This window comes from Pinus tabuliformis, chromosome 2_2 (genome assembly GCF_031772625.1).
Source record: "Pinus tabuliformis cultivar Carrire ecotype Pingquan chromosome 2_2, CPIR1, whole genome shotgun sequence".
Classification (NCBI taxonomy): Eukaryota; Viridiplantae; Streptophyta; class Pinopsida; order Pinales; family Pinaceae; genus Pinus; species Pinus tabuliformis.
In genome coordinates, this window is record NC_142300.1 from 1,308,788,505 (window position 1) to 1,308,804,198 (window position 15,694).

Here is a 15,694-nt window from a genome sequence, read left to right on the forward strand (position 1 = left end):
ATGTTGCGAGAAGAATTGGGCTGAAATTTGTACCAGTGAAGGCACAAATGAAGACGGTGAATTCTCCTCCTGATTCGGTACTTGGTGTAGCTGAAAGAGTGGATACAACACTAGGTGAGTGGACCAGGAAAGTCGACTTCACTATAGTGCGCATTGATGACTATGAAGCTGTGCTGGGGATGGAATTCTTGAAACAATTTGATGCTATGATTGTTCCACATTTGAAGAAGCTATACATTTACAGTGGAAGGGAAGATGTACCCATTAGTGTTCCAACCATTGGTGTGACCAAGCCTAATTGTAAAATGGCAGTGATTCAAATGGAGGATGAGAAGCGAATGAAAGACATGAGTAAGCGGTTGTCTACTGTTGAGGCCAAGCTTACCGAGCAGTCATTGGTTATCAAGACACTTTCTGATAGTATCTTGGATTTTTCAAGAAGGCTAGAAGAAGTGGAGGATGATGATTATGATGAGGAGGCTTATGTGAGGCCGAATGTCCGAGAGGAGGATCGGGTCACTTATCTACAGAGGATGGAGAAGGAGAATCCTGACAGATGGATTGAGGTTATTAGTGAGGCTGAGCCTTCAGGCTCTACTCCCTCTTCATCTTCTTAGATGACATAGAAGATGGGGCTCATAGTTAGCTGCTCATGGTAGTGAGTCCTTGAAACAGGTTGAGCAGGTATGACAGATGGTGCAGGGATGGCTTGGCATCAAGCATCATGACATGTTGCAGATGGGATGGAGTTTCCATGGACCTAAGCATGGGAGAGATTCTTGGTGAGTCCAGGATGTGGCAGAATCCGAGATAGACTGGTGAAGGCATAAGGATGTTCACTCTCATGGCTTGAGCGTGATAGTTGGATTAGCTACCCAACTAGTTCAAACATGGGGTCCGGAAGTGCACGGAGAGATGTTGGCATCAGGCAGGCAAGGAGGACAGTTCACAGGATGGAACGACACATGATGGAGATGGAAGTTCTACATATGTTGCAGGGATGTTTGCAGTATGTGGAGGAGTTGATATCATGGACCAAGGATGAGACAGTTGTTGATGATGATCTTGGTGGATGGCTACCAGGATGGGATGTTGTCAAGGACGACAACGATTTCAGGTGGAGGAGGATGTAAGGACCTGCAGTCCTTGGCACACCCACCAACACAATGTGCGAAGGCTTGTTGGTGAAACGAGCGACTTGGACAAAGAAATGCAAGCTCTTGACTTAATGTTCGTGGAGGCATATGTAATAATACGCATAAGGGAGGAAGAGTGACATGTTTATATGGTGTGGGGAGCATGGGCTCAACCCACGAGCCAACCTACAACTTCAGCAAAGGCCGACGAACATAATGGAAGGTTTTGCGATGAAGTGTAGGGTGTTGGCAAGTCGGCTTGGGCAGCTCAACTTGTCCAACGCAGCTTATATATACATGATGATGTTTGGAGCGAAAGGCATCATTCGAACTCGACCATTCAAGGAGTAATGTGAGGGAGAAGCACATGATAACAAGGAAAAAGTGCGAAGGGTGGAGCAAGTCATAGGAAAAGGCGTAGGTCGTAATGCGCCCACTCTTGGGCAAAGGCACACGGTGACATCGCACAGGTTTCGGTTATCGGTTAAGGGCACAAGTGAAGGCGTCAGACGTTGGCACGGGTATCTTGGGTGACTCGGGTGAGTGCCCGCCCGTCATGCAAGGCTAAACGTGGAGGTGGAAAATGGGACTCGGGTGAGGTCGCCTGCCCGCCGTGTGGAAGTAAACAAAGGGTGACTTAGGTGAGGTCGCCCGCCCAATGAAACAAGGTTCGATTGAGAAGTGCAGTTGGCATCTCGTGTGAGAGCGCGCCCGCCCAGCTTAGGCAAGGAATCTTGGTTGTCACACGGAGGTGTGGAAAGTTATAATTTTGGCTAAGTATGAAACTTGGTGTTTCCCAAGTATACTTGTAAGCTTTGTAACATTGAAAGATTGTATAATATATTATTCGGGCAGACTCATTGTTCAGGGAGTTGCCCCTCCCTTTATACTGTGCAATTGTGTTCTTCATTTATAATTGCTGATGATAATAAATGTGTATGGGTGTTCATTGGTATAAAGGAAACATAATAATTACTTGGTTGAGAAACACAAACTAAGTAGGACAAGTGGTTAGACGTAGTCCATGAACATAAGTATTGGTGAAAAGAAAGTGTTCGGTGGTGCCGCACCTCGCCAAGAGTGATTGGAAGACTATTGCCGACCTGGGGGCGTGACAATTTCCATCCTACCTTATTGGTATAATTAATAGTTCATACTTACGATTGAGGGGTGATATATATGTTTTTAACACTTTATATAATAATGAAGTGATACTAAACCTTTGTGTCAACAAGGCGAGTCCACAAATTTTCATCAGAGAATATTGTCATTGCGTAATGATCACCAAATGGCTAATCCACAAATTTTCAAGTATTTTCAAAATAAATGGGGAGTTGGAAATGATACTAGTTCCATCCTACCTTATTGGTATAATTAATGGTTCATACTTAAGAGTGAGGGGGTGATAGTTACCTTCTTAACACTTTATATAATAATGAAGTGATACTAAATCTTTGTGTCTTGATATAATTACTACATATTGGGTTTTATTTTATTCTCACTTACTTTATCTCTTAATAAAACTTAAATGTAAAATAAATGAAAGAATTTCATTTCCATATTATAGAATTGTACCATGTAAATGAACATTGTAGATACAAATGAATATGAATGGCCTTTCACCAAAATTCTTATATTTCTGGTCCCCAAAATTCTTAAATTCTTGTGTAATATTTTTTACATCACCATCCCTTTTATAATTATTCGAATCAAACGTTTGAACAAAACTCTTGATGGAGATCCCACGCAAAATTCTTGCGAATAGACAACTTGCTCGCACAATAAGAACGGAAAAGGAAGTAGGTGCCTTTATCACAATTTATCTTGTCAATAGACAACTTGCCAGCATAATAAAAACGGAAAATGGAGTAGGTGCCTTCATCACAATTTATAAGTGCTGGAAAGCATAAATCCAGACTTACTGATATTAATAACTTCAAAAAATAATGATCACAATTTATCAAATGCTGGCCAGCATAACTCCAAACTTATTGATATTAATAACTTCGAAAAACAAAATTCCCTTTTTTTGGAAATCAGGCGGTATGGCCAACGCTCAATGGTCACCAAATGATCGGGTAACCAACAGTTTTCGTTAGCGCTTCTCGATCTCATATGAACTTCTTAAACCGTCTCTGGTTTGACTACCGCACATAAAACCTGTCGTGGTTTATCTGAGTTAGGTGAATACCCTTCTCTATATATAGACAACAATATTTTCTAGTACTCGGTAGCAAAGTAAGCTACTTGATTAGGATCAATTAATCTGAATTCCAAAGATGAGTATTTTCATTTCTTCAAATGCCACCAGTTCATTCGTGACAGTGGCTACTGCAAAGCTCATACTGATGGATGGGAGCATCCAGGAGTTTTCTCGAAAAGCCAAGAGATTCTGCAAGAATATGAGGACCACTTCATCTGTAACTCAGACGGTTTATTTGTCGGTCAGAACATCTCCCAGGTTTTGAGCGATGATGATCGATTGCAGATTGGTCAGCTGTATTTTCTTCTTCCTCAGCGAAAGTTACAGTTTGCGCTTACTGACTCAGACATGGCTTCTCTTCTTTCGAAGATTAGCATTACACTATCAACACAGAAGAAGAAGAGACAAAGCAGAAGATTGTCATGTGGGTTTGGTAAAGCTAAAGTACAAGTGCAACCTTTATTCGATATTCATAGCCATAATGATGAATCTGGGGAGGAATACCATTATTCCTCAGTTTGTTGTATGAATCAGAGAACACACACTTGAACACATAAACACAGAACTTGTCTTCATTCGATCACTGAACAGGGTTTTATACACAAAAAAGAACTTTCTGGAGTCTTTCTGGATTCGGTGGCTTCTCGAGGAAGCTATCAGCTCCGCCAAATTCTAGAAGAAGCTAGACGGAGCATTAATGGTGGTGGTTGGAATTACTATTGTTTTTCCAACACTCCCCCTTAATTCCAACCATATGACAAATATACAATATATAAGACACTGTAAACATACTCTTAATTGACATGCCTACTGGTCTAAGTCTCAACTAGGCTTACAATATAATCTTGATTTTCTACAACACATAACTTACTTCTACAAAACTCAAATTTTGCCTTCCCAAGAGGCTTAGTGAATATGTCAGCTACATTCTCATTTTTCTTACAGTGCATTAGAGAAATTTCTTTTGATTGGACCTTTTCTCTTACAAAATGATATTGTGTCTATATGTTTTGACCTTGCATGACATACAGGATTGTTCCCCTGTTTGATGGTGCTTTGATTGTCACATCTGATCACTGTAGGTTCTTATTGACTTTCACCAACATCTTCAAGTATTCTTCTGAGCCATATTGCTTCACAGGTGCCACTACATAATGCTTTATATTTTGCTTCAGTTGATGACAAGGAAATTGTTCCCTGTTTCTTACTGCTCCATGATATAGCTACCGATCCTCTATTGAAAACGTATCCAGTTGTGGATCTCCTGTCATCTGGATTTCCAGCCCAGTCAGAATCAGAATGACCTGTCAATTCAACATTACAAGCATTAGTATATTCAATACCAAAATTGATAGTTCCCTTTAAGTATCGAAGGACCCTTTTTGCAGCTATCCAATGGCTTTCATGAGGCTTAGCCATGAATTGACTAAGTATGCTTATTGCATAAGCAATGTCTGGTCTAGTGGTAGTGAGATAATTTAGACTTCCCACTAATTGTCGATACAATGTTCCATTCACCTCTTTTGTTCCATCATCACTTCTTAATTTGATATTTTGTTCCAATGGAGTACTCACTGCTTTACATTCATTCATATGAAATCTTTTTAGTATTTCATTTTTAGATTTGCTTTGTGTGATAAAGGTTCTTCCATCATCCCTCGATACTTCAAGACCTAGACAATAATGCATCTCACCAAGATCCTTCATCTTGAATTCATTTTTATATATGTAATTAATTTATCAGCACTCCCTGTTATTATTAGATCATCAACATATATAGAAAGTAATACTATATCCCCATTTCTGTCTGTCTTGATATACAAATTAGGATCATTTTTACTGTTTTTAAATTTTTGCTAAAAGAAGAATTTGTCGATTTTCTCATACGAATATCTAGGGCCCTGTTTTAGTCCATATAAGGCCTTTTCTAATTTGCATACAAGATGTTCTTGACCCTTTTTTACAAATCCTTCTGGTTGAACAAGATAAATCTCTTCTTTTAAGTCACCATTTAGAAAAGCTGACTTTACATCTAATTGATGTAGCTTCCAATCATATTTAGTTGTCAATGCTATCATTATTCTAATTGTATTCATTTTTGAAACTGGAGCAAAGGTATCTTCATAATCTATACTTTATTTTTGTGAATAACCTTTTGCAACCAATCTTGCCTTATACTTTCTATGCTACCATCTACATTAAACTTTGTCTTGTACAACCATTTTGATCTTATAGGGACTTTATTTTCAGGTAATTCTGTTAATTCCCAAGTTTCATTTTTCATTATAAAATCATATTCTTCTTTCATAGCTTCCATCCATTCTTTTATGATTTTTGGCTTGTTCATAATTTAAGGGCTCAAAAACAATCATTACTTGAGACATTAAAGCATAATATTTATACCTGATGGGGGCTTGAATTTGTCGTGTTGACCTTCTTAGAGGTTCATTACTTTGTGGAGTACCTTCTCCTTTTCTTCTCTGTGGAGTGCCTTCATTTCTTTGTGGACTTTGATTCCTTGATGTGTCTTTTGGAATGTCCTTGTGTTCTAGTTCTTGAGTTGATTCCACAACTTCTTCTTCTTCCTTAAAGCTTTCATAAGAAGACTACCATGTATTATGTTCATCTTCTTTTATTTGTTTATTTACATGCTCATATAACATCTCTACTTGCAAAGACCTTGTGAGTACTTGGATCATTTTATATGCTTTTTGATCAGAGAAATATCCAATAAAAATACATTTGATAGCTTTGGCATCTAACTTTCTCCTATCCTCTTTAGGAATATGAGCAAAGGCCTTCCATCCAAATATCCTTAAATGACTAACTTTAGGTTTAAAACCATACAATGCTTCAAATGGTGTTTTGTGCTCAAGATACTTAGTGGGGCTTCTATTTTTAAGATATACAACTGTATTAATGGCTTCAGCCCAAAAACTATCAGAAAGTCCTTTACTTTTTAACATACTTTGAACACATTCAACTAATGTTCTATTCTTTCTTTCAGCTACTCCATTTTGTTGAGATGTACGTGGTACTGTAAATTGTTGCATAATTCCTTTTTGTTTGCAATATTTGATAAAAGCGCCTGAAGTGTACTCACCACCTTTATCAGATCGAAGAATTTTAATGTTGTTTTTTGTTTTCTTTTCAACCATACTCTTGAATTCTTTAAATTATTCAAACATGTCACTTTTGTTTCTTATAAAGTATACCCAGGTGTATCTAGTGCTATCATCAATAAATATAAGAAAGTAATATGCTCCACCAAGTGACTTAGTTTGCATTGGACCACATACATCAGTATGCACTAGTTCAAGTATTTCATGTTTTCTTTTATTTTCATGCACAGGGAATTATTCCCAATGTTGTTTTCCTAATGCACAACCTTCACATTCAAACTGTTCAACCTTTATAATTGGAAGACCTTCTACTATCATTTTCTTTTGTAGTAGCATTAGGTCATTATGATTTAAGTGTCCATACCTTTGATGCCAAAGTTCTTTAGTTGACATCCTTGTTGATGCCAAAGCTTGATGCCCATTCTTCATTACATCCAACATGTATAAGCCTCCAACTCTCATTCCTTTTGCAACAACCTTGTAGTTGTCCTGCACATCCTTTACCAAACAATGCGATTTCAAATATTCAACTTTTAAATGTTGATCTGTGATAGTAGAGACTAAAATTGAGTTCTTCTTTAATCCTGGAACATACACCACATTTTGAATTTGTTTTTCTTGTCCATTAGGCATCATAACACTTATATTACCATATCCTTTAATTTCATGTGATCTATTATCTCCTAAATAGATGTGTTCACCATTATTGATCTCATGATAAGTATCAAACCAATCTCTTTTGCATGACATATGGATTGATGCACTAGAATCTATAAACCAAGCATTATCATCATCAGTTTCTGCTGATAAAGCAGCGTTGGACACAAACAATTTAAGATTGCTAACATCTTGACTAATTGCTTCATCCCTATCAACATAATTTCCTGAATGCCTTCTTTGTTTAAATTGATCAAACCTCCTTTTCATACAATTCTTGGGAAAATGACCAGGTTTTCCACAATAATAACACACATCATCTCTACTTGGGAAAGCGGTACCTTGAAATGATTTTACCTGTGGCTTTTTGACTTTATTTTCCTCCCACTGTTTGCCTTTGAAGGACTGCTTCCCTTTGGCCATTAATGCCAAATTTGAATTGGGAGATCTCTGTTTAAGTCTTCTTCTCCGCTCTTCTTCCTGCATAAGTATACCTGCCAACTCATCAAAAGTAGGAGCCTTCTCTCTAGCTGAAAAACCAGTGATAAACATTTGATATTCATCAAGCATTCCATTTAATGTCACAATAACCAAGTCTGTACTAGATATTGATTCACCAATGTCACCTAATTTATCATTTAGATCTTTAATTCTAGAAGTGAAATCACTCACACTTTCATTTTCTTCCATCTTAATTGAAAGAAGCTTATTTTTTAAATACAATATTCGATTTTTAGTCTTCGTCTCATACAAATTTTTGAGAGTGTTCCATGTCTCCTTGGATGTTTTGCACTCTCTAATGTGTTGAATAATGTTGTCCTTAACCGTCATCCGCAAAAGCACCTTTTCTTTGTTTTCTCGTAGCTCCCAATCTTGAATTGCAGCGTTTGTGGCTTGAGGGAACACTGGCTTAACTTCAGCTCCAGAAACAATCGCCCATGTATTGTTGCCTTCCATCAAAGTCTGCAACTTAAACTTCCAATTTGCATAATTTTCACCATCTAACTTGTTAGAGTCAGATAAATAAGATTCTGCCAGTATATTAGCCATTGTCAATAAGCTTATAAACCCTTTAGTACCAACCACCAAGATACAAATTTTTCACAAATATAAACCCACTCAATCACAGCCACCACAAACTACTTTAATTCAATCTTGGAGCTCTTAATTCAAACACACATCATTTAACTTGGAGCGACCACAAATTAATTTAATTCAAAGTTGGAGTTTTTAAACTATTTTTTCACTTACTCGAGTTACCCGAGGTGCGTTCATTTTCATAGAAAAAAAAACTATTCCCAGCCACCAAGTCATATCCAGCCACAAAGTCGGAAAATAAAAAAAAATTGTTCACCACTGTGGGAATACTACATCCAAACCTCAAAGTCAAAACTGATGTTTTGTTAACCACGGTGGAAATATTACACCCAGCTAGCAAAAGCTTGCCCCACTTGCGTTCATGCGCACAAAGAATGAAATACAACTCTTTTTCTTTGAAATTGTTCAATATTCTCCACAAAAAAAAAAAATTGATACCAGCAAATAAAGAGAATATTTTGTACCAAATGCTTACCCCACTTGCTTGTCTTGGGGCTAAAGCAACAGATGGCTTCCCTCGATGAGCCTCACGAACGAGTCCTTCGCACCAGAGGGCTCTTACGCACATGCAGACGAACTGGAAGTTCACAACAGCGAAAACTCACGCACAGGTGTTGGGTATTTTTACATGGGAAAATACCAAAACCAAACAAAATAAACATCACAGAGCCAATGCTCTGTTTCCTTTGTTCCAGGACCTTTGCACAGCGAAACTATTAAAACAGAATGACTCATAACAGTCCATTACACAGCCATAAAAACATTTTCTATTGCTTAAAAACAAAAACTGTTACAACTTTCATCCTCTACGCAGAGAGGGATTTACAAGGCAGACTCTGTCTTTGTTCTTCTCGTTCTTCCACTGCTGTGGGTATTACAAAAAAACTTTCATGGTGTTCCTGTGTCTTACAATGGAAAACCACCATTACAATGCTCCTCTGTTTTCTTTTTCCTTGCACTGCTGTGCGTTCTTCTCTTGTTCCCCATTCAATCTCTGTGCGCAGGCTTCATTGTGCTATGTTCTTTGTTCCCTGAGCAATACCACTGCGCAGCCTCAACACATTCTTTACATTGTTCTCATAAAAACAATACACCTGGCGCGCAGGCATATATCACAATACATTTCCAAAAAAATAATGCACCACCGTGCGCAGCCACCATACATATCACTGTTCTCTCTTGCGCATCCCATGCACAGCCTCAATGCACACCAAAAAGATACAACACGCGCAGCCACCATTACGCATAAAAACTACCTCACGTCGGCCTTTTTCTACAGCATAAAAAAAACATATATAAAAAAACACATATTAAAACATGCCCATACCCATATTAAAAGGGCCTCCACCTAATCTACGTAAAACATTAAAGACCATTGAATTCCCTTCTCGGCGGTCAACAAAAAGAATCGAACACTCCACGCAAAATTTGATTTGACGTGGGCCGAAAACTGTGCGTTAACGTCCTCGCACGTTGGGAAAAATCTCTGTCCGGTGACCTGATCCAACGCAATTTGCACACCGTCTTCAGGCAAACCAATCGACCCTTAACATCCGGGGAGCAAGCGGTTTGGTTGTTGTACAGTGGACGCATGGCGCCTCCTGATTGTGTCGGGGCCCCTCCTGCTGGTACAGCCTTCTGCCAAAGGCGGTGCGGGGAGACCGGGCCGGTTTTCCAAAAACTGCCCTGCGCTGTTGAAATTACAAATTTAACACTCCCCTTTAATTTCAACTGCTGGGCATTAGGACATACACAAACACTTCCTCTCGTAAAGGGATTCCTCAGTACTGCTGTTACAAAGATATCATCCTCATATGGAGGGATTCACCAACTGCTTCTGATGCAGTTCACAAACAAACAAAGTTGTCTTCCTCTTAATAGAGGGATTAACCTGAAACTGTGCTTAAGAGCACCTTCCTCATGACAGAGGGATTCACCATTACAATGTGCTAAAGAGCACCTTCCTCATGACAGAGGGATTCACCATGTGACTGTGCTTAAGAGCACCTTCCTCATGACAGAGGGATTTACCAAACTATGCTAAAGAGCATCTTCCTCTCAACAGAGGGATTCACTAATGACTATGTTGAAAAGCATCATCCTCTTGATAGAGGGATTTACCATGTGTATGCTAAAAAGCATCTTCCTCTCACGGAGGGATTACTACCAAACACTGCTTTAGATGCAGTTTCAAAACAAAACATTCATTGCACTGTTGTGCATACTCATTACATTGTTCTTTTATGTTGCTGCATATTCTCTGCTGCACTGTTGTGCCATCTTCTTTGTTGCGTCTACCCCACACTACTGTGTCTACACTTGCTGTTGTGTTGCTGCACTTCACTTACATTTCTTTGCAAACTCTGTATTGCTGTGCATTCTTCAAAGAAAAAATACTCTGTCTTTTCTGGAACAATTACTCTGTCCCACCTTACAAATTTACACTGCTGTGTGTAAATATTTCTTACATTCACTGTTGTTGCATATATTGCATTTCAATTCAATGAACAACACATTCATTACAGTTACATATACTGCTGTAAAGAAAAAAATTTCTTTTACATGTGCTGTTGTCCATTACCTTTCATTTCTTCAACAAAACTTCATGCTGCTGCATTTTCTTATTTTCATTGCTGTGTGCTTCTCCTTCTTGCCATCATGCTGCTGTCCATAACTTCTTGCTGCTGAATTTTTCCTATTCACTGTTGTCCATACCCATAACCATAGACTGTCATCCCTGGGTTTTTATTTGCTGCTGCGTTGCCTCTGCAATTTGCACTGTGGCTGCCTTTTGTTTCATCATACTTCTGTGTGCCCATACACTAACTCTTTACTCTCCATTACTTGCACATAGAGAGAAATCACGCTTACGCTGTTTTGCGCTACATTCTCCACACAACAAAAAAAGTTAACACTCGCTGCTGCCTTTTCTTATTACACTCTTGCTTCACACAATCTTAGTCTTCATTCATTTTTTTTATTTACACAATGCACTGCTGTGCAATTCCTTTCATTTTTAAGCTGTCACACATTATCATTCACCCATGTGCATTAAAAATCTGTTGTCCCTGTTTTTCTTTAGGCATTTCTATGCATGTTGCATTGCATACAAAAAAATATTACATTCTTCACTGCTGTGTGAAAAATTTCATTGCATCCTCAGCCACTGGGCATTTATGCTCTGCTGCGTTTTGCCTTCTTCTCATTTTCTTCTCATTGCTTTGCATTTTCATTCCCAATACAAAACATTTCCATCTGCTGTGTATTATACTCACTCTGCTGTGAGTATATTCTCTCACATTACATAAAAGGAAAACTACATTCCATTGCTATGCATTTCAATGCATGTGCTCCATAACAAAAAAAAATCAAAAACTGTTGTTTTATGTTCTATCTTCCCACTGCTGTGAGGGTCTCCATGCTTTGCATACTTTTCTTCTCTGCTTCTATGGCAGATTTAACTTCATATCTTTCCCTTATGAAAAGGTCTTCATCAAAGAGTGACTGTTAATACAGTTCAGCAAGAAAAAAAATTACAAGCTCCCCTTTAATGTTTGCTTGTCTTCTTTTGGCAGACTCTTCTCAAAACAAATTTAGATCCACTGGGGAGTTCAAGGGGTTTTCAAATTGCCTTTCCTTCCTTCTCCATACTTGTGTAACTTTCTTCTTTTGCATGGGTCTAGCTTGTGTAAGAGCCCATGTCAAGTTACAATCTCGTGCCATATGCCCAATGTTATGACACTTGAAACATTCAATATTGTTTATGAATAACATTTCATGATTTCTTCTAAAATTGTTTCTTGGAGGTTGTCGAAGACCACAACATTTATCTTTATGAAATGCTCTACAGTCTTTTGCCATATGACCAAAGTTTGAGCAAGCATAACAATAACCATAAAATGAACTTTGGTACCTGGGAGATGGAGGTTTTCTTGATGCACTTCTGAACCCTTGCTGCCTTGAGATCCTTTGATGATAACCATTGCCTCTTGCCTCTTTGACATCGGCTACATTTCTTCTTGGAGCTGTTTTTCTACTTGGAGCAAGATTTCTTCTATTGCAGCCTTCATTTTTCTCCTTGCCTTTGCTGGAACTAGGAGCATCACCATTTGTTTCTGTCTTCTTCACATCTCCTTTGCTTAAAGCATCCTCATCCTTGTTTGAGGGTTCACCTACATACCCAAGTCCTGATTTATCAGATGGAGATCTGTGATAGCTGAGCATGTCATCCAAAGCTTGAGAGCTCTTCATGATCTTGTTCATCCCTTCAACCTTCTTCCTGAGGAGGACAATCTCTTCTTCTAACTTTTCACATTCATTACTTTTCTTTGCTAGTTGTCCCTCAGTTTCTTCCTTGCTACGAGTAGCTTCAGCTGCTACTATTTTGAAGGAGATAATATCTGTCTTCATTTTGGAGATTTCTTCATCTTTTGCTTGACTGCTCTTCATTTTCTTTTCAGCTCCTTGTGCCTGCTTCTTGGCTTCTTGTAGTTCGGACTTAAGGGAGGAGACCTCTACCTTGTACTGTCCAATCTCTTCCACAAGCTTATTCACTTTCTTGTGTCTTTGTTCAAGTTGACTTGTCAAGACATCTGCCTGCTTCTTTACACTATTCAGCTGATTTGTCAAGGATATGACTTCTTCATGATGTTTCTTCTTGCATTGGTCAAGCTCCTTCTTAAGCTTGGCAAGCTCTTCATCCCTTTCTTTTACCTGAAGCTTGATGAGGTCAACCTTCTCATTTTCAGCTTCTATGATGGGTTCATAATTTTCTTCTTGACTCATTGTCATGGTCAGTGCTCCCTTTGCATGAAGGTCATGCAGTCTGTCCCATATATCCTTTGCTGATGTATATTTCCCTAGATTCTTCTTCACAGAATCAGGCAGTCCATCCAAGATAGTATTTGCTGCTTGTGCATCATACTCCATGGATTCTTTATCCTTCTTGCTATCATCAATCACTAATTCCCAGATTTCACTCCCTTGAAACTGTAAGAAAGCCCTCTTTTTTATTTCCCATATATCAAGGTTCCCATCGAACCTTGGAACCTCAAATATAATGCTTTCAAATAGATTGCCTTCTAGTTTAGTAGAGGAGGGAGACACATTTTTAGCAGGCTTGGAGGCTTTCTTCTTTGACCTTGCCATTCTTAACTAGGCTTCAAATACTTGACTGTGTTTTTTTTAATCACTGACTGTTTCTATAACAGTAACAGAAAGGAAAGCTTGAGGAATACCTTAATCCTTTTCGCTGAGGCTTCACACTGCTGGAGAGGTTTGACTGCTGCAACAACACCTTCCTTCAGCTTCTTTGAGTCTTCAAAGAGCCTGGACTAGCTCTGATACCACTGTTGGGTATTTTTACATGGGAAAATACCAAAACCAAACAAAATAAACATCACAGAGCCAATGCTCTGTTTCCTTTGTTCCAGGACCTTTGCACAGGGAAACTATTAAAACAAAATGACTCATAACAGTCCAATACACAGCCATAAAAGCATTTTCTATTGCTTAAAAACAAAAACTGTTACAACTTTCATCCTATACGCAGAGAGGGATTTACAAGACAGACTCTGTCTCTGTTCTTCTCGTTCTTCCACTGCTGTGGGTATTACAAAAAAAACTTTCATGGTGTTCCTGTGTCTTACAATGGCAAACCACCATTACAATGCTCCTCTGTTTTCTTTTTCCTTGCACTGCTGTGCGTTCTTCTCTTGTTCCCCATTCAATCTCTGTGCGCAGGCTTCATTGTGCTCTGTTCTTTGTTCCCTGAGCAATACTGCTGCGCAGCCTCAACACATTCTTTACATTGTTCTCATAAAAACAATACACCCGGCGCGTAGGCATATATCACAATACATTTCCAAAAAAATAATGCACCACCGTGCGCAGCCACCATACATATCACTGTTCTCTCTTGCGCATCCCATGCGCAGCCTCAATGCACACCAAAAAGATACAACACGCGCAGCCACCATTACGCATAAAAACTACCTCACGTCGGCCTTTTTCTACAGCATAAAAAAAACATATATAAAAAAAACACATATTAAAACATGCCCATACCCATATTAAAAGGGCCTCCACCTAATCTACGTAAAACATTAAAGACCATTGAATTCCCTTCTCGGCGGTCAACAAAAAGAATCGAACACTCCACGCAAAATCTGATTTGACGTGGGCCGAAAACTGTGCGTTAACGTCCTCGCACGTTGGGCAAAATCTCTGTCCGGTGACCTGATCCAACACAATTCGCACACCATCTTCAGGCAAACCAATCGACCCTTAACATCCGGGGAGCAGGCGGTTTGGCTGTTGTACAGTGGACGCATGGCGCCTCCTGATTGTGTCGGGGCCCCTCCTGCTGGTACAGCCTTCTGCCAAAGGCGGTGCGGGGAGACCGGGCCGGTTTTCCAAAAACTGCCCTGCGCTGTTGAAATTACAAATTTAACAACAGGGACGTAGTAATATGAGTCCTTATGCAATCTCTCCCATTGCCAAAGCTTAATGTGTTGCGCACACACTTTGCAACACACCCTTGGCGATCTCAGACTTTGATCACTTAGGCTCTTCGCGCTCAACCTTGCAGCACTCACTTTCCTCTGATACCAAATCAGAGAACACACATTTGAACACATAAACACAGAACTTGTTTTCATTTGATGGTTGAACAGGTTTTTATACACAATAAAGAATCTTCTGGAGTCTTTCTGGAGTAGGTGACTTCTCCAAGAAGCTATCCAATTCCGTCGAATTGTAGAAGAAACTAGACGCAGCGTTAATGGTGGTTGTTGGAATTACTATTGTTTTTCCAACTGTATGTCCAGTCAGTCAACGATTCTAATCTCAATTCCAAGGGGTAGAGGCAGAACACAATGGCAATCCAAGTTGGAAACGATTGCGGAGACTGTGTGAACGATGGTAATCGTGATTTTCCTCTAAATCAAGAAAGGAGGAAATGTCTACATTACATAAATTTAGATATCTACTTGATTTACAGTCGTTGTTTCAGCGGATTAATGATTGGAAATGCGTTGTTTGGGTGGGAATGGGGGCAGAAGTTAATGAATGTCTCTATGATTATATCACAAACTGTCACAAAAAAATCGAAGGAATGAATATCGTTCCAGCTGGTGTTCACACGGGTGGGAGCCACATGGAACAACAGAACTTTCAAAAACGCCAGTTTCGAAAGCTGATTGCTAAGCTTGAGGCAGTTAATTGCAACATGAATGTGCAAGGCCTTGTGACTACATTTTCAGAATCCACCGTGGCCAAAAGCCTCTCGAGCGTTTGGGGAAAATTTTGCGATATCGATGAGGAAGTTAGACTGCAAAAGACAAGAAAAAATGATCTGAAATGTCATTGTCCATGCGAACAGCTGGTGCACCAAGGATATTAGGAGACTGATTGGTTTGAATGAAAAATATGTAGTTGTTGAAATTGTAGGCCAATGTGGAGCCACTTTGGCGAAAAAG

At 39.2% G+C, this 15,694-nt stretch overlaps 1 pseudogene; it reads left to right on the forward strand.

Moving 5' to 3' along the window:
- Nucleotides 1-3,415: 3,415 nt before the first annotated feature.
- LOC149198318 (uncharacterized) lies at nucleotides 3,416-15,131 on the forward strand (annotated as a pseudogene).
- Nucleotides 15,132-15,694: the final 563 nt, after the last annotated feature.